Here is a 6,000-nt window from a genome sequence, read left to right on the forward strand (position 1 = left end):
TCAGTCCTTGTTAATTTAATTAGTCTCTTTTGATCACTAAATTAATTCCAAATCAATTCTTGATCAATACTAATTAAATAATATGATTTCCCAACTAATTTATTATACTTATAATATATTAATATATCACAAATAACCTCTTACTCAAACATCCATCGTATCAAATTGTCCTGATGGACGCAACCCGAAATGGACCATGCTACTCTCAGGTCAAGTACATACCAATTATACTTATGGGCTTAGACACCTCATCCAAAAGTCTCCCACTTGGATAATTCTAATAACTATAATTGTAAGTATGATTTCAAAACCCGTCTAGTAATTGTAGCTCTCAAAAGTCGCCGTCGAACTTTGATCAATAATGTGTCCATTAGATAAGGGATCATATATTCCTCCATTCTAGATATTGTATGAAATGAGTTATGGATTATAATCATTCTATCTGTTCATGTGTTGTTTCCCAATTTCCGATTTTGACGACCGATTAATTAAACAAATCAAAACAGTCCAAGCTTGGCCAAGCGCTTATACTCATGTGCTTGCTCTATTTACTCATCAAATCACACATAACAATATGTTTTATAACACAATGTTGCTGGTGAAATACATATGTCAATGTGCAACCGAATTGTAAACTACAACTCACATGTCTTGGTTTCAAGAATATATGATATTATTGTTTCATGATCACTCGTGATAAAATCCTTGAAGTGATTCAAATGAGCGTGGGTTTAGTCCAATACTCAAATCTTATTAGATGAGTACTCATGAATACTACAGCCAACTTGTGCTATGTTTAAACACCTATAGACAATCTACATATCCATTCATGACAGTCTAGCTTCAATACCTACTTCCAAAGTATGATCGATTGTGGATAGTTTGAATAATCTAGTTATTTGGGAAGTCAAAACATGCAAAGTGAAACAAAAGAATAATTGAATCCAATATGGTCTCAAAACTTTTGAATATAAATAAAACACCTTTTATTTAATCACCATATTGATTACACATTATTCATTGTATAATGTTTCGATTTATCAACTTAATACTTTGAATTAAAACAATAGTTATCCCATGCTCCAAGAATGCACACTATGTTTATCTATAGTCCTTACTATGTGAAATAGATCAATTGAAAACATTTCAAATGACTCTTATTTCACAATTCCAAAACCTTGTCGTAAGTGTAACAGTACCAAATTCTTGCCACTATTAGAATGTGTTATTTCTAAACTATCATGCAATATAACCTTTTGATATGTCATGGTATTAAAGTCATAGAGACTTTTTACAACGATATTACAAAGTACTCCTTTAGAGATTGTTACGAAACAATTCCATGGAAGAGAAGTCTCAATTTCAAAGTACATTCCTTTGAACATCCTTCTTGCATAAAAGTTTCTAACTTCCACACAGATTCCTAATATCCAACTCCTAATATGGAAGCATTTCCATATTTTCCGTATGACAATCCATTCTTAATAAAGTCCTATCTATTCATAATAATATTAATATAGTCCATCCATTACTATAATTCTAACTACACATGACAATTCCTTGGTGAACCTTAGATTGTCCTTGATAGCTGTTTAATAACTTTAGTCATATTTGGTTCTAGTCCCTTTTCCCTCTTAATGCCCCAGGCATATGGAAAATTAAAACATATGAATATTATAGCATATGCAATTGATCCTATATCCGAAGCATATACATAATGTCTTACTTAAAGACATGATACTTGACCAGTCTATAATATTTCTATATATAGAATTTCCAATGTTGAAGCATTCCAACATGGTATTCATATATATATATATATATATATATATATATATATATATATATATATATATATATATATATATATATATATATATATATATATATATATATCCTTGACTAAATTTGATTAAAACCATAATCTAAACTTTTAGATTTGAAATGAAGTATGAGTTCCTCTCCCTTAGTTATAGCAAAACAACTTTTCAACCTCTACGACTTTGCGAATTGAAACTTTTGTTTTCTATAATTAACATTGATAACTCGCAACACTTAATGTAATAATTGAGCTCCCACTAAGAATTACATTCTTTAATAGCATAACACTTATTCTCCCACTAGCTCTGACAGTTACTCAGAAATAAGTTGGACTTGTAGAAATCAATAGATTTTCTAACCAAAGTTCAGATTTTTGATACAAGATGCTTCGATAAGACTTTATCTAGGCTTCTCAAACTCATACACCTTTCCTTAGACAACTCACATGTGTGTCTAACCAATTTCAGAACTTACAGTAATAAGTCTCAAATGTTTAGACCTTTTGCCATTTATCACAATTCGAACTATGAAGAGGGATGCCGTAATCATAATCAAATTTGAGAATGCAAATATCACAAATGCTCTCTCCTTAAAATTTACTTAGTGAAAATGTTTCCTTACAATCATTTTCATGAAGAGGAGAGAAACCTTTGTCACTTAGATTAATGGTGTATGTGTTCCTATCCATGTGAATTTGTCATAACCATAATCACAACACAAGGTTAGTGATAAATCCAAACTCATATGGATTGAATTTGTTCAATCTTAGTTTCTTGCCACCTGGCAGCACAAGGGCCTACCATTGCTTCTAGGTTGTTATGCAAACAATTGGGAACTCATAGAACTCACATGCGTAGTTAACTTAACTACAATGGGCACAAAAATATGAATATGTCAACATGATAGGTTTCAAACCTTAAGTCGTGTGCTAGTGATTAATAACAGGTTTATTCTTGATTAGCTCTTGAAACTTTTCAAGATCTTTAAGACTCCCACTGACCTCTTGACATATATGATTCTCTTTGTCAAGAAACATTACTTGACAAACAAATATTCAAGAGTTAGTGTCGGTTCTTATCAAGAAAAACACTTCACATAATTAGTCTTACTTGGTCTCTATCTTATCCAAGACATCACAACTTACAAATTTCAAATGCGCAGGAGTAAGAAAAAATATTTTCTATTCCACATTTGATGAGTGTGTTTTAAAACTTTTTAAGATCATGTCACTCAATGTAAAATCCTGGAGTATGACTCTAAGACTTGATATTGGAACGAAGTATGACTCACCTTTTGATTTAACCATTTCAACAATTCACGATTTCTTTTCTTAGCCATACAAATGCACTAAGATGTATTTATAGAATCTATTGTGATATGGTTTTCATAATCATTAAGATGATAACAAAACACGATACTAAAGTACTCTCCTTTCCTTTCAGATTGGAGAAAGTTTTATCTTTCTGCCTAATTTGATTCTTCTCATTCGTTCTACTATACATTGAAAACTTTTTTAATGATTCAAATTTACACTTAATATTGTAAGTATAACCATATTTACTAACTTTAGTAAATCATGATGAATAGTTTTATTGTTCTTTGTGGTGGACCTGACCAGGGCACAACTATGTGTACCCGATCCCCTAGTCCTTCCTTGACTATGTGAACGAGGAATTAGTCCTAATTTCCCAAAAATAACAAATTCTTATTCATCACACAATACTAGTTGCATGATTCCAAACTTTTGTCCAATTGAAAACTTGGGCGATCAGAATCTTTCCTTATTTGGTAAATTTTGACACTACCACAAACGAAAGAATCAAATTCATCTTCAAGTATTGCTAACAATAGAAATATACAAACATCAATTTTCACAAATTTCATTGCAATTATAAGTATAAAATAAGATAAAACAAAAATTTTCTTTATTTATAAAACGTGGAAAACTTGTCCTTACAATGCAATTACAAATGAAAACTATGTTACTACATATTCGTAAGCAACCTATCATAACTCCTAAGTAGCAGCTCAAAAATCCGATCTTCGAACCATGCGATCGAAATCCATCTCTTGGCGATCAGACTCAACGTGCTCTTTCTTTAAGCATCCTTTCTCTTCTTCGATCCTACAAAACATCAAAATGCAATCTTATCACATCATGTATTAAGAATCTACAAATAGGAACTTAACAGAGTTAGAGAGTGGGCGTACCTAAAGCATAGTCAAACATTTTGACTCTACCATCCTTGCAGTCCTTCAGGTAGATATGACAGCTTTGCAACCAATGCCCCTTTTCTTGGCAGTAGAAGCAAACAAACTTTTTTGGAATGGCATATGGGACAATCTCAGACTTAGCCTTTCTCTTTACCATTTGGTCAACTGGGTTGACTATGGCCGATCCCTTTCCATTGGGAAAAGAAGACTTTTATGGACTTCCAATGTTGCCATTGTCAATGTTCATGGAAGTTTGGGAGGTAGATCTTCCAATAAAATTTGCTTTACCAATATGCCAAATCATTTCTGATTTAGTAGCAATTAGAAAAATGGTAAGATCGATAAGGGTCACGTCGTGATCTATCACATAGTAGTCTTTAACAGACTCACTATATGACTTAGGAAGTGAATGAAGAACCAAGTCAACAACGAGCTTCCTTGGGAACATGACACCCAACATTCCTAGCCTGTCAATATGCAGCTTCATGTCAAAGACGTGAGCACATACATACTTTCCATCTTCATGTGTGCTAGCCAATAGGGATTGAGTGAACTTGAACTTTTCAAGTCTTTGAACATGTGGGTTAGGGAGAATTATTGGAGGAGGTGGAGAAAATGAAACATGATATCCATTTCCACGATCCAATCATGGGACATCACCTTCATAAGGAAAGCTTTTTCCAAAAGATTCAGAAAGACCATAGTTGTCAGAACTAGACATCTATGAGGGAGAAATTCATGTTAGTTGATTTAAGTCCTTAATATAACACCAAAATGAAATATTAAGGCTAGGACCCAACACAATATTTTATAATTCGGAAGAGGGATGCCATAATCCAATTTCAAAATATTTGAAGCTAGGTAAATGACGATTACCAATTTCCACCATGAAAAACGAAAAAGAACTTTTGGTTTTAAATGAATTGAAATTCCTAGATTCTTTGCGATTCATTGAGCTTATCAATGACATGTTTAATCTCGATTATGTCCTTCAAGTTTATGACTAGGATGTCGAGGATCACTAGCAAGGTGTGAATAACCATGTAACATCCCAAAATTCAAGGCCAAAAATTTCATTTTTAAATAAGTTATTACATAAAATCATCAGTATAAAAATATTTATAATAATATCTCGTGGCAAACCAAAGTGTCAGTAATCAAAACATTTTATCATAAAATAATATCAGATTGTAATCCCAAAGATCTCATGTGCGGAAAACATAGTGTGATGCGCTGCGATCAAGCCGGCTCCTTTCCTTTAAACACGAAGTACCTGAAACAAAAACTGAAAACCGTAAGCACGAAGCTTAGTGAGTTCCCCCATCATACTACATACCACACAATCACATAACATACATACTGCCAGACATTTCTGGGGTGCCGACCTACCCGTGTCAAGCCATTTTGGGGTGTTGACTACCCACGTTAAGCCATTCTGGGGTGCTGACTACCGATGTCAAGCCATTCTGGGGTGCTGACTACCCTTCGGTCCTAACGACCAAACCTTGGGGACTATTTCACCTCCTACTACTACTACTATCACATATCATAACATAACACATTATCAGACATATCTGGGGTGTCTGAGCTACCCTTCGGTCCTAACAACCGAACTCGGGGATAGCTCCCCTCCTACTACCTCTAACTTGTATAACAGATCATGCTAGCATATAAACATAACATCACATACTGTCAGACGTATCTGGGGTGTCTGACTCCCTCCGGTCCTAACAACCAAACTCTACTACTATCACATATAACATATCATGCTAGCATATAACATATCAGGTAGTAGCAAACCTAGATGATATCACAGAGACAATCATCTATCATACGTCTCCTACTGGTGGGCCGGCTTTGTGGCCTTAGACCCACCGCTACTGGAAGGTAACTCACCTCACACTGCTGAAGTCCCGAAGACACAATCCCACACTTGCTGAAGTCCCGCAGACTCGACCCTAGCTG

This window comes from Lactuca sativa, chromosome 4, assembly GCF_002870075.4.
Source record: "Lactuca sativa cultivar Salinas chromosome 4, Lsat_Salinas_v11, whole genome shotgun sequence".
NCBI lineage: Eukaryota > Viridiplantae > Streptophyta > Magnoliopsida > Asterales > Asteraceae > Lactuca > Lactuca sativa.